Source organism: Falco punctatus (genome assembly GCF_963210335.1).
Source record: "Falco punctatus genome assembly, chromosome: 6".
Lineage (NCBI taxonomy): Eukaryota > Metazoa > Chordata > Aves > Falconiformes > Falconidae > Falco > Falco punctatus.
The window spans coordinates 21,881,363-21,905,377 of NC_137585.1; the positions used below are offsets into that span (position 1 = coordinate 21,881,363).

Here is a 24,015-nt window from a genome sequence, read left to right on the forward strand (position 1 = left end):
CTCATAGCAGCATTTTCACCTAGCCTGAAGGAGCAGCCAGCTCCTGGGTGTGTGTTTTATTTTCACCCCAAGGTTAGTGTGGGTTGCTCACCCTCCTCCACCAGGCGCTTGTGGCTTGGTAAGTCCAATAGAGCATCCCGGAGGGCCCTGGGGAGCAGCCACCTCGGGCCCTAGGACTGCTGCTGGACTTCGGGCTTTTCGGCAGTGCTCTGAATCTGTATGTCTGTGCAGCAAGTCGTGGTCTCCTGAGCACTGGTTTTCTGGGCTGCAGCACAGAGCATCCCGGTCAGTGGGACCAGGCTGTGTGGCGGGGCGGCAGCAGCCTGCTCTGTTGGTCACAGCTTTCTTTGTTCCCTTCAGCTGTGAGAGCATTTAGAGCAGGGGGGGTTCAGTGCTTGAAGAGGACAGGGTCCTGAATGTGTGTTCCTAAAGTCATAGGTGACCGGTTCTTATCAGGCTAGACATTCCCACCCACCCCCTGCCCAGCAAAGGCTAAAAACTATAATCACATCTGGGTCCTCTGACCCGTCCCCTTGTAAATTATTGCTAATATATTCCCTGTTTTCATTTTTATACCTTTGGATAGTTGAAGATGGATATACCATCTTTAATCACTTTTCCAAGCTGGAAATATTTTTATATTAAAAATTACATTTTATGTTTGTGACAAGATGCACAGGCGTTACTGAGCAAGCAGCAGCTGCCAGAATGCACAAATTTCCGTGTGTGTTTTACATCCATTAGGCAGGGGCAATATCTATTTTATAGCATGCATTAACAAGATGGTCACCTGAGACTATTCATTTAGATAATGAAATAGCCACCAAGTTACTGTTGCTTTTTTAAAGTCTTCTTTTAATGTGTATGAACTATTGTCTTGAAAGATCTGTGAATGCGTGGCAAGAGTGAAGTAGGGAAAGGCAAGATCTGTAGAAAGCTGCTCACAGTCTGGCTGTAATAGGCAAAACAGAGGGTATTCAATTAAAGGACGCTTTAAGATTTATGTAACATTGTTCTGACCTTTAGTAATTAATGACTTTGTAAAACTATTTGATGTGATACTATCCCTGGCTCCATCACCGGCTTGCCTACCCATGAAAGATAATTTGACTGATGAAGACACAGATATAGATCGTAACAGCTAGTCTGAATTTTCCCATGTGCAAATGGTCTTCTTCACTATTAAGAATACTTTCCTACTTAGTTAATCTGGGAAATGCAGAAATGGAAGAATTTCTTTACAGCCTCAAGCATCCGTGCGGAAGATGCTGTGCAATATAGCAAAGTGTCAACCTTTATTTGCTAGCTGAATTGTTTGTGTGTTCCTCACAACTTCCCAGACTTCACTTCCAGGTGATTCAGGTCTTTCTGTCTGCAGGGTGCTGGCTGGGGGACAGCACACCTGGATCTCAAGAGGGATCATCTGAGGGAGCCACTACAAACACCCCCCATGTCCTCAGTTACTGGTTAACTGCGGCAGGATGGATGCAGCCTGCTGCTAAGTCCCTGCTCCTGCCTTAACCGCTCGCTGAAGGGTGTTTGTCTTGCCACAGGTAACTGACAGATGAGGGTGTGATGGGTGTTGTGTTGTGCATAATGCCAGCACCAAAAGGTCAAAACACTAAGTTTATTGTGTGCTTTTCCTGGGTGAGAGCATGTTTATTCTTCTCTGCAATTCCGAGATTTCAGATCTCTTCCCACTCCGTGCCAGGACATCTGCCAGTGACTGAGGAAATGTTTTGAGGAAAAACTTGGACTCAAAGGTGTTTCTAAAGCAGTCTTGTGTTTACACCCCTTGGACACTTAGCTAGAAGTGCAGTTTCAAATCGTTCTTTGCCTGCTGAGTTGATAATTTATTCCAGATAAATATAGAAATTGGAGCCTTCTTACACAAACTTTTCTGATTGTCATGAAGCAATGTTTTGTGAATTTAAAAAAAAAAAAAAAAACAAAAAAACAACACAAAACCAACCCTAAACCATCTCCTTGTATTGTGTACTGTATCTTGTAAATTAATATCTTGTTTATGGGAACAGGCCTTGTACACTGCTAAGCCAGGTATCATCTTTAGGTTCAATGTCCCTCTCAGAGGAATGCTTATTTACTTGCTGTAAGCTGTTAGTTATTCTGAGATTGCATTTTATTCTTCAAGGTTTGTTTCCTTTCTTTGGTAGTGGATTTTTTGTGGGTTGTTTGGGTTTTTATTTGCCTTAAACTGGTCTTGATTTTACAAATAGTGCTCTCTGACACTAGAAAGCACCAAGTACAGGATCTCTGGGACACCTTTACTTTGTTATTCACAATATTTTGTGTAAGAGGATTTTAGACTGAAGCAGATACAATCTAATTGTGGTAGTCAGGAGTAACTGTACGCATGAAAAATGCATTGGCCCTTGAATTTTACAGTTTCAGCCAATTGCTTAGGTATACCACATCATAAGATTATACAATTTATTCTTTCAAACTCCTCTTTTTCTCTGAACATATTTATTAAAAGGCCAAGCTATGTCCAGTTTGCACCTGACGGACCCCCAGGGAATTCATCTCGTTTGCTGTCTGTAAATGTGGCAGTCAGTTTGCCTGGGGCTGGGGGGGGGGGAGGGCAGGGAGGGTGTGACGAGAGGGCTCTCACCCGTGTAGCACCCAGTAACTGAGGAGAAACACTTCAGTTGGGTGTCAGAACCAGAGCAGAGAAAGCAAGCCTTTCCCACTAATTGGTTTCTAAGCGTTACTCACCGCTCTTGTCACCATATTCGCTCGCGCCCCTGGGAGCACAGCTCCTGGACGTGGCTTTGGGTCCCTTTGGGTCCGCAGCGTGTGGCAGCCACCGCAGCCCTTGGAGCACCGCACACCCTGGGTGCCGCTGCGGGAGGACGTGAGCCATGTCTGCCAGGGGACACGGCTCGGGGGGAGCGGGTGGCTCAGGGGGCGCTGAGCCTTGCACCCCTGCAGCGGGGGTTGCTCAGGAGAGCAGGGAGCCAAGCTGGGTCCTCCTGCCTGCTCCCAACAGACAGCTCTCTACCAAAGCTTGCCATTTCTGGCACCTTCACTGCCCCGAGAGCTGGCCACTGCGGCCTGGGCTGCAGCTCCTGGTTGGTGGCCGTGCTGCGGCGGTCACAGCGAGTGGGGCTGGCCCCACGCCCTGCACTGGCACACTGTGTCTCCTGTGGGCAATGCAGTGGGTGAGGGACCCAATCCAGCCAAAAAACAACCTCAGGACGGGGTGGGAAATGGTTGTTTAGAAATCAAATCAGCCCCCCGACGTGGCTAGCTGTGCCACCATGCCAGCAGCTGTGACAGGCACAGCACGGGGCACTGGGTGCGCAGTTTGCCACGCAGCGTTCCTGCTCGCTGGCCTCCCTCCTGCACCAGCAGCGGGGCTAGCTCAGGAAACTTCTTGAGCATCTTTGTCTCTACATTCAGGAGGCAGCCAGGCTGCTGTCCTCCCAGGAGGTGACAGGAGAGGGAGGGGAAGAGTGACAGATTGGCAAAAGGAGCATTATACCTCTGACAGCTTATGGATGTATGGGAAACAAGGTTGGCAAAAAGCAGCATTAGGTGTTCCCGCTGCCAGCTAATGGTGTCCAGTCATGTAGGTTAGTCTAACAAAGACAGATAGTAATGGATTAGCTGTACCAGAGCAAATGTTTTATTGGCAAGTAACCATTTACAACCTACTGTGCTCTTCCATCCAGAATTTTCCTACTGAATTTCCTGACAAACCACTGTCCTAGCACCATCTAGTGTCCGACCCGCCAATGTAGGTGTCCTTAGAGTGGGAATACAGCCAGTTGGGGGGAAAAGGAAAATAAAAATCAGAGGGGTTCTTTTTTGGTTGGTTGGTTGGTTGGTTGGTTTTGGTTGTGGATTTTTTTAAGCTACCATAGATTCCTACAGCACCTTCAGAAAAATCTTCAGTTGCAACATCTGAAATATTGCTTTTATTTCCAAATCATGCCATTTTCTTAACAAGATTGTCTCTCCTCTTTCATGTCTAAAATATTTCTGCATAGAAAAGGGTAGCAAGCAGGGATGGCGCTTTCTTGACAGGGATATTGAAATCCTCGTTTTTGGTAGGAGTATCCTGGCTGAATGAATGAGGAGCACAGAGGTATCAAGAAGAGACTTCATGAAAAATGCAGGTTCTTAAATGTCAGTGGCAAGGCAAGCCAGCAGTTAAAATTCTGCTGCTTAAGTGTGCTGGATTACTTCCAAGAGGATGGAGCAATGGAGAGCAATGTGCCACAAAGAACAACAAAATGAGACCGTGGTATGCCTGGCAGTACGATCTGGCGTGTAAAACTACAGAAATGATTGCAAAGTGTCCTATTTCTTGTGAAATCAGATGCACAGCAGGAATGTTGGCACTCCTGATTCCAGTCTCTGAGTGGCATGTATCATCGTAGCTTATTGCCAAACACTGAGTTTATTACCATTATAGAGTCAGGAATGTGTATTTGTATCCCTTCTGTCATATTACGTCTATGGGGCTAAGTCTTGCAGTATGTAAAGTGGAGCAGAGTAATCATCATACATAAGAAATTACTAAAATCTGACAGGCACATACCTCCTAGGAAGGATAGCCCATGGGATAACAATGGGGGCCAAAATGGCTTTGAGGAAAACTTTCCCAAATTTTCAGTATTTATCTATGGTGTGTTTCCCTTAGCATCTAACATTAGTCCCAGACAGCAGAAATACTTTTGATCAATGCATCTCAAGATACACTGCACGTGCATGGCTGCCAGCGCCAAAGTTCCCTGCTTACGTTCTCAGTCGTGGGCAGCCCTAGCTGCTCACGTGATGGGTCATCAAAGCCTTGAAGACCCTCGGTAGAGCCCTGGCCAGTGCTCTGACGATTGCTCCATCTTCACTAGAGGAATCTTTGGCAACATGCACCTTCACTTCTAAAGGGAAGCCTTGTTTCCCTGCCAAAACCTATTAATTCACACCAGTTTGCCCAGAGCTCACCATTGCCCAGTCCCTGTCCTGCAGTGAGAGGGGGACATGTCGCAAGAAGATGCCAGCATCGTTTGCCGGATGCTTGGATGTTTTAGATGATTGCTGCTTTTAAAATGGAAGGGCAGAATAAATAATTAGAAGAAGAACTTCTGGAAGAGGAAAGGGAGAGAAAGAGTGACATGAATAACATGTATGTGCCCCTTATGAAGCGATGGGCTTTCTGATGTGGGGTCACCTGAACCCCTGGCAGCTGCTGAACACTCCTACGTTAGCTGACGTGAAGACACTCCACCTGAAGTTTGTCACTTTACAAGTGAGGCGATTGTTAAGATTTCAGGTGGGGACTTTTCCTGGCAGACGTTTTTCTTCACTTACCATTTGTTTTAATTATTCCTGATGTTTTTGCCTATCAAACTGCAGACTCTTCAAAGGAAAAGGAATAAGCAGTTGTCATAACAACAAAGATCTTCATTACCACGGGAACCTTTGACAGCTTTATTTAAAAATTAAAAAAAAAAATTAAAAGAAAAATTCAACCAATTATTTTTATCAGTCTGATTCATGTTCTTCTTAAACAGATTACAGTGTGTTCTCTAGCAGTTACACTGTGTGGAGGGACTAGGGCATGAATATTTATTATGATGTGAACTTTGGGGGAAAAAAATTTAAAAGTGCGTTTGTTGTATTTATAAACTTCCTGTGGCAATAGCTTGCTTCAGCTTTTAATTACATTATATGTTATCAAATTAAAAGGTGGGATTTTTTCTTTTACACTTGTGAAACAAAATGATCATAGTATTAAATAAAAATACGGAGTTAGTCCTTCATATGGTCTAGACAAATATGTCTTCCACTTTTCAAGCCAGAAAAAAAAAAGGATGTTAGCGTCCTGAAGATAGAGGAGTGATTTGTTTGCTGAGAGATTCAGGCCCTTTGCAAAGTTTACAGCGGACTCCTGGGTTTAACCTTCAGTTTTCTGAAGCTGAAGGAGAAGGGGGGAAAAAGATGATCAGCCATTGCTGTACCACCTTACAGAATTGCTTACTGCTTTCCCCACTCCCAGTAAGCAACCAGTTAACTGGGAGGTGTGACCTGCTGGGGCTGATGAAGATGGCTGATCCGTGGGTAGAGTGCTGCCTGGGCAAAGGGGAACAGGAGCCAAAGCTTCCTTGTATTTTTTCACACAAAAGAGGTAAATAGCTCCCACTACCTTCTGTTTAACTTGTGCACTCAAATTTGAAAGACGCTTTTCCTGATTTCACATTCTAATTTTTAGTATGAAATAAAGGCTAAATGCTTTTCATCTTTTTGAGGCATTTATAGTATCCTTAGCAAAAGGATTTTTTTACAGCAAAGTGAAGGATAATACTGGAATTGTTAAACTTGTATCCCTTAAAATAATTTACATTTGTCCTCAGTTTGAAGAGAGATGTTTCTTGCTGGGCGTAATCAACAACTTAATTCTCTCCCTAAGCCAAGGAAAGAATGAATATCTGCAGAGACCTATCATTCTGTCTTCCATCCATAAAGAAATATAAAAAGCAGCTGTTGCATTCATCTTAAGAAGATGATAGCTGTAAATTACCTTGTCTCACTGGCACTTCTTCTGCAGATGTCCATAATTCCTTTGTCATGGCGATGACCATGAAAAGCAAGGAAAATCCCGAATATATAAGGCCAGACTCCTTTCCCACAAGAACAGATCACTTAACCTCAGGGATGAGAATAGATTACCTAACCTCAGGGATGCATTGGGACCCTAGTACCTGACAGTTTTTGGGCAGAGATGTTTTTATTTACTTTTAAAAAAGGACTAGCCACATACGGAGGAGCTTGTTTTATTCCTGTGAGGAGGTGATGGGGTGCTTTGTGTATTAGTTTCCTTATAGCCTACTTCATCTACCCACAAGCTGGGTTTGAAGGCTTCACTCTGATGGGAAATATGGCTGTGGCTCTCCTGTTACAGGAGATGGTGTAGGGAGTTATTATTTAATTATGACAACTACACACATACAAGACATTGCATTAGGAAACACACACACACCATCTGCTAGATACCATGATTTAGCTGTAGGCGTACAAAAGCGGAGTCTTATGAGCATTAACTTTATTCTAGGAGACTATAAATGTGGGTCTCCTTGCACAGCACTGCCGAGAGAGGCATTCAGGGGAAGAACATTCCTCGATGATATAGTCATTACTGTTTCAGCAAGACATTAATTTTTACAATAAATAAGCTTAATCTTTTTATGCAGATCGTTTTAGAAAATAAACAGGCCATTTTTATGAGCTGCTTAGAACTGGGGCTGGGATGGGATTTGCAGTAAGATCCTACATACACTACAAATTGTAAGCAATTTTTAATTCCTGGGGAACTACTGCAGATCATTATTTGCTGTTGTTTTTAAATAACTTATAAACACAACATTTTTGTGTGTTTCAAAGCATTTAGAAAGTAGAATTGTATGGTGGAACTAAATTGCTGATTACTAAAGAAAGAAGGTGAGTGTAATCCATGCGCTGAGCTTGTAGTTTTAACACGCCAGCTTTTCTGATCGCTTCTGGAGAACTTCTATGGAAAACAGGGCATGTGGGAGCTGGCAGGGGAGGGCCTGACCACTGTCCTCAGAAGCATGAACTCCCCTGAGCTTCAGTCTGGTCTCCTCTGCTAGCCACCTTTGTAACTTCAGCAGAGGTTAGCAAACAGCAGGCAATTCAATTCTAGTATCTTTAACCACCGACCTCACTTGTAGAAAGAAAGTGGTAACGCAAATCTGGACTCCTGAGAATATGACTGTCCTGCCTTACATGGGCTGTGAATAGTAACGTACAATGAATGCATAATTCTGATGTGAACTGTCAATTAACGTTTGCTGGAGAAATAATGTGGCTGCTATCTTGATGATAACACAGGTGTCCTTTTGATGAAGTATTAAAGAAAGAAACAATATTACTAGCCATAGTTAGTCATTTAATATCTGGCAAGCGAATCTTGAGAGGGTACTGATTTTGCCTTCTGGCCAACTCTGAGATGAATGCATTTATATAACAGTCTCTGTTTTGACACTGGATTTGATACCATGTCCTGGCCAGGAGGTTTCACAGGTTTGGTGAGATACTGTGAAGGATCTGAACCATTCCAGCCCAAAACAGCCTGGTTTTCAGAAGAGAAACGTGGCCTGTGGTTTGGGCCGCTACTGTTGACCTTGCATGATGTGGGCTCAGTTCACTGCTCTGCCACCTGTGTGCCTGCCTGTCAGCCTGGACAAAGCAGTGTAGTCTGAGCCTTCGGTCCTCTCTTGTAAACGAGCTGATCTCATATTCTTAGGAAATTTCATTCTCTCTTCAACTGTGAAAATGATGCTTGGGCACTGTGGAAAAGGGGATCACTTAACTAGGTTAGTTTTGGTTGCATGAAGCCACGTGGTTGTGTTGATCCCAGAAGCATCCTCATTTCAACAGCTACAAGTTTATGTAAAATGCTTCAGTTCCCTGTGTCACAAAAGTTCAGTATGATTGTATCCCTCTTCTCACTATCCACTGACCCAAGCAATTGTGTCTCACAATTACAAGAAGAAAAAAATAATATCAAGTCTGGCTTTATTAGTGGAGCCCAAGGGAATTCCACCTCCAGCTAAAACTCTCCTAATATCCTGCAGAGAATATGAGATCCCACATCACATCAGGCAGCACCCCTGGATTGCATGTCTAGCTCTAGATACACCACCACCTAACACAAACACAAATGTCAACTGAGGAGCCAGGTGAACGACTCAAGCCATGAAACCAGGGATTGAATAAACTGGCAGCAAACTGAAGCTGACCCTTGGGACATACCTGGTACATGCTGAATAAACAACTCTTCCTCCATACCCTTGGGCAGAGTCAACCTGGGTTCTTTACACCATGCAATTGTCCAAAACTTTTATTTTAAAATATCGGTTTTTAAAGAAATCAAATTCTGGGCAAAAGAACAAGCACATGAAAACATCAGTAGTTTTGTTTGGTAAGGTAGGTAGAGGGTTTCTGTGGTTCCTTTTTTTGAAGAGTGTTTTATAATGTAAATATAATTGGGATGATAAAGAGAAAAAATGTTTTCATCACGAAAGCAACTGTAATTCCCAATTAAACAACGCCTAATAAATGTTGGTATTGTTCAGTCTTCATGGAGGCCACCACTAACATCACACAGTGTGTAGGCCCCCAAAGCTCTTGCTTGTTTCTAAAGGGATCAGGTCACACCACTCTGTTCCCCCCAATTTATTTAAATCTGTTACTTTATTTCAAGTGCTAATTATCTCTCACAACAAACAGAGCCTTGTCGGCTGCAATTACTGGCATTACAATAGATTATCAACAGAAAAGTGTGTCTTGAAGCAAGAAGTGTTGCCTTGGTTACCAACCCAAAATGCTCCTGGATTGCATCTGTAACCACAATTTCCTGATTATACCTGAAATATTTCATGAGCAAGGCCCCTCTTTTCCTCCTAAATTAGCGCAGGGCACCATGAGCCAAATTTTACCCAAAAGAATTCCAATTTAAATCAACGGATGGTGCAGGTTGGGAGCTGGTGGTAGGTTATCCTAAAGGCAAAAGAGAAAGGGTTTACATTTTGCATTAATAGAGGGGGATGTATTTTGCTCTTGGAGTTAGCGCACACAGGAATAATTCCTCTGTCTTCGCAAGTGTTACGCCTGACTCGTAAATGAGAATAGGCTCTTGTCCAGTAAACTGGAGCAGGTGTGTTTCATAAGGCTGTTCCCCTTCCTACCAAACACTCTGACGCATGTGAAGAGCTGGCACCGGTTAGGGAGCCTTGGACTGGTTGTAAATGCAGTTTTCAGGATAGTTGTGAGATAGGGTTTTGATTTGACTTGGCAGAAGGAGAAATGTCAGCTGTGAAGGAAGCATGAGTTCAGGCGAGAAGTTGGGAGGTTGGGTACGTCTCTCATCCTGTGTCACACAGCCAAAAGTTAAATGCCTCTGATTTCCTAAGAAACGTGTGCTTGTCTTTCATTCCATGTACAGTTGCTTAAAATAGGAGGGAATGAAAGCCAGCGGAGGTACGGTGCTGAAACTTTGTTACCTTGCCCGCTGAACGAGCTTTCCGGACTGTTCAGGGAGGTGCATCAGCCTCTGAAAGGGAAGACTGAAAAACAACTGGGATATCCAAGTGATACTTCCATTAAGTGTAGTCAAGTATATCCTAAGCTGCAGTCCTACAAAGCGTCATTTATCTGGACCCCCAGCTTGTGACTCGTAATCTTTCATGGACGATTTTCTCCTTATAGGCTTTCCAAAAGCATGACAGTCAATGTTAGTGCACAGAGAGCAGCTCCCTGGTCTTGAAATGGCTGAAGAGCTCAGTGCCTGTCTTTATGCCTAAGCCTGATCAATATCTTCAAACATGACATTCATACATTTGCTTCTCCCAGAGAAGTGTGAAAATTTTGGGATTGCCTACCAGATTGGGTGAAACCTGGTGGCAGCCTCTGCTTTCATGTAAGTTCTGGCTTAAAATGGAGCTTTTCTGATTCTGTGCAGTGGCTCAGTGTTAGGACATTTGGCCAGAAAGGAGGAGCCCCAAGTCGGTTACCTCCCCTGCCTGAACCCCACCATCTCATCTCCTTGTGCGTGCTCTTGTTGCCGGGATGGGGGCTGCATTTTCCAGCCTCCCCATGGGACCTGTGCCATGGCACAGGAGAGACTCAGCAACGATTCGGGCCAGAGGGAGGGACACCATAACCAGCTGCGTGGCTATGGTGTTTAGTTTATGTGGTGAGTTGACCTTGGCTGGAAACCAGGTGCCCACCGAGCCCTCTATCACTCTTCTTCTCAGCAGAACCGGGGAGAGAAAATAATATGGAAAAAAAACCACTTGTGGGTCAAGCTAAAGGCAGTTTAATGAAACAATAGCAAAAGTCATGTGCGCAGAAGCAAAGGAAAACTGAAAGATTTATTCTCTACTTCCCATCAGCAACGGATGTTCAGCCGCTTCCCAGGAAGCAGGGCTTCAGTATGCGCAGTGGTTGCTCCTGAGGACAAATGTCATAAATAATAAATGTCCCTCTTCCTTCTTTCGCTTAGCTTTTATATCTTAGCAGATGTCATATGGTATATGTTCCCTCCCAAAATTTTTCCCACCCCCTGCCTACTGGTGGTGGGGGAGCAGGTTGGAGACACAGCCTTGATGCTGTGCGAGGGCTGCTCAGCAGTAGCCAAAACACGGGTGTGCTATCACCACCTCTCTCGCTACCCATACGAGCACAGCACTATGGGGGCTGATATGTGACTCAGTCAGACCCGATACAGTTTAAAAGAGGGAGTCCTGAACTCCAGTCCCAGCTCTTTCTGTACTTTATCTGTATAAAGTCCATGCAATGTAAAATAGATAGCTGTCTAGGAGCATAGACTGGGACCAAAGGCTCTTGCTCTCAGAGGAAAGCCCGCAGTAATAATCTGAAGAGTTGTGGTCCCTCTTGCTTGTGCACACTCATTCTCCTCTCCCCACAGCCCACTTAATACTGAAGCTCTTTGGCTTTTCAGAGGACTCGAGTGCAGGCTCCCACTTCGCTCACGGCTGTGTTTTGGCACATTGGCGTGCACCCGTGTAGGCACAGTGTTGCTCCGAGGCTCTCACCTGGCAGTTAGAGGAGGGCTTGTGGATCTGAGTACAGTTACAGTGAGAAAAGACTCACACCTGGATGTACTGGATCTCGGTTAAGCACTGTAATGCTCCAAAACCCTATGGCCAGCAGTGGCAAGCAAGGCTGAGCCCGATTTGCCTCTGTGAGGAGGCAGTGCTCCCCGACTTGCTGTCCTCTGTCACCTAATCTTGGTTAGCTGCTCATCTAGGGCGCTGCTGGCTTTTTGTGGCTGGTACTTTGGTAGCTGTCACTCTTCCAGTCATCTTACAGGGAGGCCAGGCACATCAGTATCAGGTGATTGGGGATGTGAGTTATGCAGCCTGTGAGAAACGGCGTGCAGCTTCTTGATCCTGCAGGAGCCACGCAAGCCAGGGCAATTAGTGACATTTTGCTTAAATCCATTTTTGCATATGAATCGTCAGTTCTTAACACAGGACAGGCACTGCCTTATGTGGCTTATTTATTCTGTGTTTATAAGTAGTAAGGTCTCACCTGCTGAACTGAATGTTGAAAAACAACCATCCATGTTCCTACTCCACTTAGTACTGCAGTGCCAACACAATTCAAAGAGAGTGAACATCATTTGGTTCCCTCGTGTGTGCCATCCACAGAAGACGTCTGGGATTCTCCAAGCTCGCTGCGTTTGGATGACAGGGTTGCACGGCCATTGCCGGGAGCTGGGATGGCTGGCAGGGCTCTGCTGGTCACACAAACACCCGGACCTGGGACTGGGAAGGCAAAGCTCGGCTGCTGGTCCAAGCCAGGTGAGGAGTTGTCATCATCAAGGAGGTGTTTATTGGCTCTGGCTGATGTTACAGGAATTATTCATGCTATCTGGTGCTTCCTTTGGTAATATCAACAGAAATGAGAGGCAAGATATGCAGTTTCAGAAGGCCATCCCAGTCTCTTTTCTCAAATGCCACAGGTTTGGGGGGCTCAGAGCAGGGGTGTGATTTCTCAGGAAGTCTAGATCAGTGGGACTGCTGAGAATAGTAAATCATCACTGATGGAAATATTGCCTTTGAACCAACCAAAAACTACTTTGAGGAACATGTTTTTATTTCAGCTTTGGAATCACTAGCTAGGAACAAATAACAGGTTTTGGGGGGTTTCTGCAGATCATTGGGGAGCACACTGCAGAGTCCCCTCTTCATTCATGTTTTTCATTCTCTTGATTTTTACAGCATGAATACTGATCTGTACTCACAGCGTGAGTAACTGGTTTCTGTTTATCCAAAACCAAATGTAAATATTTCCATAAAGATAAAATTTTAATGTAGGACTTTATGACAAAGGCTGTTATTTCCAGGCTGCTGTTAACAGATCCGTGCTGCTGTGGTTTAAATGGAAAATTTTAGAGCTGATTATAAAATGTTGAAATCAGACACAGCTATGAAGACTTGCTAACACCTGAAATGAAGAGAAGGCCCTGTCAGAGATTAAAAAAAGCAGAGTGAAGGACTGGAACCCAAATATGAAAGTGCACAGCCAGTGTCCAGCATGGCAGCACCATCAGAAGAGCATCGTTACCAGCAGCGTAACAAGGCTCTCCCCCTGTATGTGTTTCTTGTGCTTAGCCCAGGAAATGAATGGTACTGTAATACAGCTCCTTCACAGATACATTTTGGCTGCTTCAAAAATTAATTAATTAATTCTAAATAAACAGCAATTTGAATAAAAATAGACTGCTTTAAGAGGAAGTAACTAGGATAGAGGGGGAGTGCTGGGGAGGAACAATAGTGCAGAGAGAAGTCTGGGCATCCAGAGAGGGACAGATTTAAGGTTACTTCATTACGCTCTTACTAAAATTAGATTCTTTCCCTTTTTTCCTATCTTGGGCTTTTGCATATGTTTTTTTATAACACTCCCTCTGATGCCCTAAATACATGCTTGGAAAGTAATGTAGATTAATTTCTACCAGCCCTTGATATTTTCTGTGCCTGGCAGTGTTCCACACCGCAGAGAACGAGGATAGCTGCCCTCTGAGTGTGGTTTACAGGACTGCTCACGGATGAAGCGGGCATAAGCAGGTTACTGTCATTGTTTAGATGTGGCATTTGAGTGGCCTCTAATGCGTTTTGTCTGCATGGAGCCAGCCCTGCAATATGTCTGAAAGGCTCCCCTAGCAGAGTGCAACAGGTTTTGACAACCGCCACTGCTCGAAGGAAGAGCAAATGTGTGATTTAGACCATTGTTAGGGACTGTTTTTTGCAACGAGTTGTCACATTGCAAAATTGTGAAGCTGCGTGTAATAGGATGCTGACTGCAAAATGCGTTCCAGTCATGCTCTCCTATTATGTAAGAATGTAACTATGGCTGTTTACCAGTGATAGATTGCCAAACCACAGAGGAGCAAAATACTGAAAAACTTAGCATGACTAAACCAAAATTTTGTTCTACCTGAGGCTATGCTATTTTATTTTAAAATTTTATTAAGAAATATATTTATTGTGCATTGTTTTCCTTAGAGGTGAATGGTTTTGACACTCTATTCCTTCTTTCCATGTAGCCATGCTTCAATGAATTTTGAAGTTTTAATGAAAGTGATCAGTTTCCTTAAGCAAGTCGAAGAAATTGTTTCTCATTATTTCATTAACAGCGGTGGTGTAGTCTTCTTGTGATCACACCTAGCACCTAGAATGAGGTGAGGAAATTAGTCTGCAGCGCACCTTTAAAATGAATGGATACATAAACTCCAAAGAAATGAAAAGAGCCACACAACCACAACTACTTTAGATTGATTCTAGAACTTTTGTTTAATGCCAACAATGGAAGTTTAAATGAAGGTGGGGGGGTGTGGGGGGTGGAGAGACCAGAAAAGTAAAAATAGCACTATTCCAATGGATAGTTTTCCTGTCATAGACTAAAATTAACAGCATGGCACTGTGCAAGCACAGAACAAAGGGAGCTACTTTGCTCTATAGCCTTTGCAATAAGAAAAATGCAATTAAAAATGCATCCAGGTCCTTTGATTTTCTTATTTTACTACTGTTCTCTGAATGTCCTTTATTCATAATGCTTTCTTCTGTGTACATTACAACTCCCAAATTCCTCAGCTCCAGGATTTGGGGGCACATGAGGGCTGTCAGATCAGGCTTTTGCTCCACTTCCTATGGAATATGCTCCCTTCCCAGATGGGGAGCTCCTCCGGAATAGAAATAAGTAATGATAGTGTGACTACTTGAAAGCCACATAGAGAGAGGGAGGAAAGAGATGCTATTCACTTTGGCAGTACAAATAAAGTGAGAGCTTTCTTTCTACAGGCGTGTGTGGGAAGGGCAACAACAGAGCAATTACATGGTGGGTGGGAAAAGGGATTTTGTCACTTTGGCAGTGCTGACAGACAGAAATAAACCGCTTCTAGGGGGATAGCAGGGTAAGAACTTGCACATCAAGAGCATAAGCAGAATTAAAATGGGCCCTTAAGGGGATTTACTGAGGGCTGTGGTGTGGGTTTGTTTTTTTTTTTTAAGTGCCTAAGGCCCATACTATTTCATTGTGTGCAAGCCAAGAATCAGGAGTGGGGAGAAAGAGTGAGCAAGTTGCATCCAAACTAGTAAGAAACAGTTCTGATTGCAAGAATACGATTGCAACCCTTATGCAGCCCTGACAGATGTGGAAGAACAGCAAGTTCAGTGTGTAGGGCCAGCAAGGGAAGGAGTTGTGGTCAAGAAGACAGCATGGAAGAAACCACCTCCCCTTTTCAAAGCAATAATGGAGTCCCTTTCCTCTTTCTTGTGCGTAAAATGATGTCACATATTGGTCACAGTGTCCGGAGAGGTGTAACACTGCCTTAGGGCACATGACACATTGCCAGGATTTGAACTAGTGTGAACTCAGACGCATGGGCACTTGAATTCCCTCTGTCTGTGACAGACTTTTTCAGCAGGTGCGATTGTGCTACTCTTTTTCTTGGTTTCCCTGGCATTCCATATTACTCATACAAAGGCAGAAGGCAAAGTCTGCTCCAGTTCAACTGGAAGAGGGGAATGAAGCACAGCTGCTCTGTACCCTTCTTGCTGTTGTGCTGTTGGCCTTCTGCAGGAAATAAGTAATATTACTAACATGGGTTAGAATAATGATTCTGATCACAGGGGTCATTTTACGTCATGATTTTTTCTCTCAAAAAGAAAACTAGTGATTTCCAGCAATATAGTTCAACATGGACAGATGTATTGCAATAATTCTGAATTGGAAATAGCAGACTGCTGCAAAAGGAATGTAAGAAATATGATATATGGAATACATAGGGATATGTTTGGGCACCACGGGTTTGTTCTACCCATCTCTATCCCTTATGTCCACCTCAGTGGGACCCTTCTGATACAGTGAATCCAGCAACTTCCCTCACCCTTTCCTCTCCAGAAGAAGTGACGGAGGGGATGTCAACCTTCTCGTCCAGCGCTGAGTGCTGTGAAGGGCTGGGTAGTGGCATTTCCCTTTACACATAAAACATGCACTGCTATTTCATGGACCCTAGGTTTTGCTGAGATGCCAACAACCAAATTTGAGAGTCTCATCATTTAGCTGTGCCAAGACTGGGCAAGTCATTATACCCACTTGGTGCAGCGTTGCTTGTAACAGCAGGCTGTGCTGCCATGCAGTGCGCTACAGCTAAAAGCGAGTAAGCCTGCCTTCAGCAAGACAGCCTAGAGATTTTTTAGGTGGCAGATGATTGGTGATGTCACATAAAATTGACAGCTCTTCAGACAAAAGGAAGAAGCTTGACTTAATGAGTGCTATGGGTGGGTGTATAAGCAAAGATTTTTCTAAGAATTATCACTACCTGGGAAAGGCAATTTTCAGCTGAATTGACATTCCAGTAATTAAGGGCCAACGTAGAGAATCTTGGTCATTATAACTATTTAAATTTCCAGATTGCTTAGTTAAGAATTGCTTATGGTTGAACTGCTACTGACAGCTCCATCACTTTCTATTCTCAGCTAGCTTGATTGGCAAATTGATGAGGTCTGTACCACGCAGCCACGGCTCTATCTTGGTGCCAAAAATCACTACCTGGCACAGAACAGTGAGTAGCAACTACGGTCAGATCAAATCACGATGAATCCAAGCTTTATGTTTGCTTCTTGATCGTGAATATACATGTTAAAGGGGTCACTGGGTGGCATGTTCTTGAAAACCATGGTGTAGGATGTCATCATATTTTAGTTATTTAAATTTCCTTTATCAGTGTATGCTTTTTATTGGACTAGTTGGAATCCATATTGCTGGGCTAATACCGAGCTTAATTTTTTTCTGGTTTTTTTCCTCTGTGTTGACAGTTTTGGGTAGACAATGCTTTTCAAATGGCAAATGTTATTTTGTGGTCATAGGAACTTTCTTCCAGAGAGATGGGTAAAAGAAACATCTGGAGCTTTGGAGGAGTTTGCATTATGTCTTGAAGCAACTTCCCTAATTTTGAAAGTGAACTGTTACATGTTCTGTCTGCCAGTTGTTTTAATTCTCTTGTCATACCAAAGTCAAACAGACTGAGAGAGACAAACCATATTTTTATTTTAACAATTTAGAAGACTTTGTGCATTATTCTGCAAGAATGGAGACACTGGATCTCTTTTAGCTTTACCATGTTGGCCTCCTTTTCTCCCTGCAAAAATGTATTAACTTATCATGTACTTTGTTCTACTGACTTAGAGAGATGATTTTATTTTTTTTAATCCCTCTTCCTCTCTACTGTCACTTTTGATTCACAGTTGCTAGGCGTTGCAAAAGCTCACCAGAGGGACACTCTTACAGTGTGATTTGCAAACTTTGAAATAACACCCACCAGCAGAAGCACCATATGCTACGAAGTTGCACAGTAAACTGACAGCAGTATTTCATTTATAATTTGAATTTCCAAAAATGTCAGCATTTTTCACATCAACAAATGCCTCAGCTTGCAGTGCATGACTCCTCTGAGTGGACATTAGATTATGCTAATTCTGCTTAAATTTCTACAGACTTTATTAATGACAGCCACATTAAAATCAATTCATTTTTATGATGGTAACTTGTGGTATTGAGACAAAATAGATCTGTGAATTTTCTGAATGTGTAGCTAAGTCGCATACTATACAAATGTGTGTGGTTTACGGCATGTGGACTTTGTGGCTCTCTGTAACATCGGTAATTCAGTGCACCCTTTTTGATAATAAAATAAAGTACCAAGGAATAGTTTTTTAATCAATCAAAGGCAAACTTCACATAAAACACAAGCTGTTCCCTTCGTGGTTAATTTTCATCCAGCTGCACTTAAGTACAACAGAGCCAGCAGAGAAAACTACTTGGCAACACTTCCTAATTAGGGGACGTTAATTACAGCTAAATACTATACAATTTCTATGTTATAAGAGTTCATCTAAATCAATGTTATTATGGTACTAAAGGAATTAATAATGATTTCATACTTAGAAGCTGTTGCCAAACTACCCATTAGTTCAGAGTTTAAAATGACTTTACAATGAAATCTCTAAATCTGCATTACATAAAACACTGGAGCGTTCACAGACAATCACACATGGCACTTCTATTGTGTATTAATAACTGCGCCTGATGGCATCCCGTTTTCCTGCTGGAGTGTTGATGGGGTGGGTGAGAGAGAGGGAGGAAAAGGCCCTGAGGGATAAGGCATGCATCCTTACAAACTGCCAAAGTGAGATCTCTCTCTGAGGATGGAGACCAGTCCTTCCACTGGGAGATCCGACGGGGGTGCCATGGGGCAGGGGCAGGCAGACCCACCAACAGCACCACAGATACGGCATACGTGAGCAGTTCAGATGCTAATGCTGAAATAGTAAACTGGGGGGGCGTAGGGGTCGTGTGGTGGGATCACAGCCCCTCCGTTCACTGAGGAACATGGCTTGCTCCCAGGCCACCATTTCAGACGTGCCCTGCCACCTAGAATGGCAAACTTGTTATGGAGCCGATGATACGTGCTAAAAGGTTCTTCACGGCATCTACTCATATTCTTGTTTTAAATACAACACAATGACTAAATTACTTTTTGTTGCATCTTGCATTTCTAGCAGCATCTGCCTTGTTAAAATTATGGCTTAGCATTTCTTAATCAATCCAAATTAGAAAAAAATGGAGAAAAAATAACCTACTGTGCAGATGGAGAACTTCTCTCAGGTTATTTCTTATTAAACAGGGTTGTCCACAGGTGCCTATTACTGTCATAGAAGCCACTGCTTAGCAGCATTGTCAATAAAATGGGATGAGAGACCAAGACCAGTCTAGATGCACAGAGCAAACTGACACCTGGTCTGTACAGTGGCGGGGAAGCTACTGAGGTGTCAGTCTGCGGTGCCTCAGCACAGGCTTTGCAGGGAGAGAGTCTGAACGGCTCAAGCCCTCTTTGTGCCCACTCAACCTGAGACAACTCCAGTCCCCCCAGCTCCCCTCAGCACCATGTGTACAGCTGATAGCACTCGCCCTGTGCTGCAAGAGCTCGTTGGTCTTCTCCCCCACCCAGAGTTGTTGCTACCCTGGAAAACAGCTGTACCCTTCATTTCCAGTATCTTCCTTAATGTCCAGCTCCTTTTTATCTCATTCCGCCCCTTTTGTTTAACATGGCGAACAAGGTATGGTACATGCAGACATACCTGCGTTGGGGGGGGGGGGGCAGGGGGCGGGGGGGGGACATGCTTTACAACTTCATTGGTTTATTTCTGAGAAACGGACAGAGAAAGATTAGTGTTGTTGTAGGGAAAAGAAGCTCAATTCATATGTTGTAAAGCAAATCAGGATCAAAGCTGTTTATTGATTTATTAATGACGCGTAATTAACTGGCAATCAGTGAACTATACATCCAGGTCAATATCAGCACCACAACAGATAAAATGCAATACAAGATGCTTACAAAATGTAAATAAACACTTGAAAATTCAAGAAAGGGCTTCCATAAGTAGTCCCACCTTTAACACCACAGCTTCCCACCACTTTCACCCCAAGGTGGGGGCGAGGAGGGATCCCACAAGGCCACCACACATGCCCGCCTGCAGTGCCGGTCCCCACGTTGTGCCCTGGATTATCAGTCCACGCACAGCACCCCTGGGGAGGAGGCACTGCCTAGCCTGGATGGAGATGGGGACATGAGTGGGTCTAGGTGAGTGTGGGCCCACAAAAAGGGTGAAAGAACCTTGCAGGAATTTAAAGCCTGACAAAGGAAAAGCACTTTTGGCAAATACACACAGAATTTTAAAAGACAGCTCCTCATCTGCTGGCTTTGAAGAGCTGACCTCCAACCAAGTTATGAAAGTTGTTTTGGTGCGCTGCCCCAGGATGGGAACATCAGAAGGATCAGTAGATAGATGCAAAATTAACCCTTTCTAAGAAGTCAGATGTGGGAACATGCAGAGAAAATATGTTATATCAATACAGGTATTCACAAACACCTAAAGAAGATGGGCAACACTGGGAGATCTGAAAGCTTTAACTGAAACAATCCCCCAAGCAAACTAAAGTTTTGTTCCATCTGTGACAGAAGCAGTAATGATCAGACAGGTTTGCTCATCCAAATGTATCGAAAGCAGCTGGCCCTGCTGAGGACATGTGCATGGCACCCCATGCGGGACACCCCAGTGCCACCCCAGGAAAACAAGAGGCACAATGCCAGCCACCTGAAGGCATGCCCAAAGTAGAAACCAGGAAGGCTGCAACGCTGCAGGTAGGTTTATGTCCTGGCCCAGGGTGTCACTGGCTTGGGGCAGAATTAACTCTTGTGCCTGTATCTTGTATCTAAAGATACCCACACATCATCGTTGCTATTCTTTGGATAGGTAACAGAGTACTCTGCCTGCAAACCACGATCTTTTGCCTTTCTGTTTATAGTGAAAGCAGTTTTTAAGAAAACATATCTATATTAGTACTAAAATTGTATTTTGGTGAAACATTTACTAATATTTACACTAGAAGTACACTAACAGATAGTGCTGCATCTTTTTATGTATGGAGCAAAAGGTTGACTTGCAACAGACTGCTATTTTGGTAAGAATACCTTCTGCTTAGGAACTATTCTTAAGTTTATTTTTCAAGCGTTATTCCAAATCCATGTTATAAAATGTTTATACATGCACTTAGGAGCATGGTTATGGCATAGTTGTAAAAGAAAAAAAAACACACCCCACCCCACAACTGGTGTCTTTTTGCATACTTAAAATGTCAGAACGGATTTGCAGCTTCTCTCACCCTCGGGCCGTGCAAAGCTAACCCTTACAACCAGGGGGGGCTGCCACAGTGCCCCTATGCCCCCCAGGACCCAGCACACTCCCGTGGTGCTCACCTCCACACCATGCACAGTCACAGGTAGCCCATGATATCCGGAGGGAAGCAGAGTGGGTCTGTCACCTTAAGGATGTGAAAGGAGATGTTCCTGTGACAATAAAAGCACTCCTAAGTGCATCTCCAATCATAAATCATTTTCAAAATTGCTCCTGGCTTTTTAATTTCTTTCATTTGGAGGATTTATAGCGCGCTGACATGCCAGAATGTTTATTCCATGGGCTGCCCATCACGTGGTGCCCCCTTGGCAAGGTACCAGGCTCTGGTCTGCGTTAATCTAAACCTCTGCAATGATCATCTGCAGTTTCTAATAAATGACTGATAACTCTGTGTGTAACTCTTGCAGTGATTAAAGTTAACATCAGTACAGAGTGCAGGCTGTTTCAGCCATTTTTTGACAGCTATTTGCCATTCTTCCTTTTTAGTATTGCCATCACTGAAACAAAAAGCTTCTTGTTTGAAAATTATTTATGGAGTGTTGCAGAGCTTTATAAGATTTTCATACACCACTCTGTGAGCTGGTATCCTTTTGGATTAGAGTGTACTCTCAATTTCAGGCCATGGATGAGAACAACTTGATTTCTTTTCATAGTTTGCAGCTCCAGAAATGTCCATGAATATGTATCGCGTCTTTTGACACTCCTTTGCGCCAGCTTTTGGGGAAGGCTGTGCAGAATCACAGCAGTTAAAGGCCGAGTGGACCCATTAGACCATCCAGCCCGTCTGTCTCCCTGCACAGGCTTGCACTTTCTGAGCTTAGGTGTCTCGTACTTGGTCAGGTCCCAGCTGAGGGGCTCCAGTTGCTTCCCCGGTGGGGTGCCAAGCAGTCTTGCCTAACTATTTGCAGAAAGACTTGTTGGTACTCACCTGAGATTTTCCAATTGTTATTTTTGCCTGGTGTACCTGATACAAACCCAGTATTTTGTATCAAACCATTCTGCTCCATTGCTGGAATTCACATTTACCTCCATCAACGTGCTATTGTCTGTTTGCATCGGTGATATGCAAGGGCACTAGCCAGGAACCGCAACACATCGCAGTAAGGGCTGTGTGAAAACAAAACACACAAAAAAATCAATCCCTGCCTCAAGGAGTTAATTGCTTAGATGAATTAACATTACAACATGCATGACAAGACACAAGGAATAAAAGCTGAGGTCTGGGGGGTGAAGCATTTCACAGTCACAAAATACAAAGTACCAAGGTTGCCCATGCCACTGTATCTCAAACTTTGTAAATTCTGCTTTCAGTGACAGTGTTGTTCCCTGGTCCGTCTGCCTCTCTCTCTTCCAGCCATTCCAAAAATTAAGCTCATGGATGGCAGATTAGGCCTGTGAACTGTTTTCCTTGGATCTCAGTATTCACCTCCTGATGAGGCACCATGTTTCTGGCAGGTTCGCTCCCACTCTTCCTGCCTGGATCACCTCATTCTTGCCGTGCAGTTCCCAGTTCTTGCTTCTGGTCTTATGAACCATCATCCCCCGCCCTATCTCCCCGCGCCCCCTTTCCTACCCCTTTCCCTGCTCACACTGGCACCCCTCGTTTCCTTTCTTTCTCTAACCCATGACAGTGTCTTTCTCCCTGTCTAGTCTAGCTTTTGCCTGCGGGTGGAATCACACTCCCTGCTGGCACCACCGGCTGTACTGCCGTCAGGGAAGGCAGGTGATGAGGACTGGGACCATTCTCCCCCTTGCCACACGTTCGCGCTTTGAAATGTGGGGGTTTCGCAGAGCTCAACTGCCACAGTTTCTAGGTGTGGGCTGAAAACCCCCAGCCCACTCTGTATTTTTATTTAGCTTTATTTTCTGACTCTTTTTTCAGAAGTTCAGCTGAGGAAGACATTTACCTAGAAAATTTCAGCCCAAGCAATTAGCTCGCCAACGCCACAATTGGAGCATAATGGAAAATATAACGTTTATGACTCTTGTGTTAGAGTCTCTAACTTCTGCCTAGAATAAGCACAGTTTCTAAGGAAGGTTTTAAAGCTGTACTTGTGCTTTGCTCATGCACTTCACTACTCTTCCCTGGAAACATACCCTATTGACCAATTACGCTGTGTTCAAACACACAAGCAGCAATTAACTTACTCATCTGCCTCACCTGTCACACATGTATTTAAAATTCTGCCTTAGCGTCTCGGCGTTTCTTAATCTCATCAGCAAAACCCAAAGCACTGATGTATTCTGAGGCACTGCACTTTTTTTTTTCTCTCCGTGTGTTGCATCAGTTTTACACCCCATTGAGTTCAGGAGAGCTATACAGCAGGAAATTAGGCCCAAAGTACATATACAGGTTTAAATCCATTTCTAAAACACTGTAACACACTGCTCTGCAGCCCTCTAATGGAGAAAATGGCAGACACGTTCAGCAAAGTGAAATGGAATTAACACTTAACAAAGAAATTTTCCCTGGAGGAGGCAGCTCTGAAAAGTGGACAGATATTTTCCCGTAGTTGAAGCGACTTTTATTTATGTATTTATTTGTTTATTCAGCGCAGAAGCTCATGAGTTTTTGGTGAGGAGTGGGGAGGGCGTGTGTGTGAATGAAATGAGATTAGAGGGAAAAGTTTGGGTGAAATCTCCTGGAGACCACAGCCTCCCCACCTTCACTGGGGAAGCCGTTATTGCTGGGGACATCCCTTCTTCCCTGCTGTGTCTCTGAGAGACAGTCTGTGGGCAGGGGCGGTGTGTGTCCAGCGAGCAGCCATTAGCACCCAGCGATCCTCTAGGAAAATGTTACGTATTGCTAATAGCATCTCCTTTGGCTGAAGCCTAACACAATACCTGTAACAAGCAGGGTACTCTCCCATGGTGCTACCGCAGCCGTTTCACCCTGACTGGCTGCTCCTTCCTCTCTGGCAAATCCTAAACCAGCATAATGCCAAGCTGTTCCTGCTCATCACTGGTTCTCGTTAGGAGGGCTCTGCGTTGGAATCTTGCCTGGCATTTTCAGGACAAGCTTAAAAAAAGTTCAGCTTTGCCTTCAGCGTGCTAGGGATACCTTTTAGGAAGCCTTTTACTTGTCTCAGCTGCCTCCTTAGCTTAAGTGTCTTAAAGAAATAGCAGTTGTGGGAATTTGCTCAAGATAAGGGTAGGGAAAAGTAATGATATTTTTCTCAGACAC

General features: G+C 44.0%; 1 protein-coding gene across 2 annotated transcripts in view; it reads right to left on the bottom strand.

Moving 5' to 3' along the window:
- The window catches only part of DERA (deoxyribose-phosphate aldolase), a 105,594-nt gene that overhangs the window by 18,699 nt on the left and 62,880 nt on the right, over positions 1-24,015 (bottom strand). For both annotated transcript variants that reach the window (XM_080391808.1, XM_080391807.1), the window contains one exon: positions 1-24,015. This exon is cut by the window's left edge and continues 18,699 nt beyond it; it is cut by the window's right edge and continues 6,925 nt beyond it. The gene's annotated coding sequence lies outside the window, so the exon portion shown is untranslated.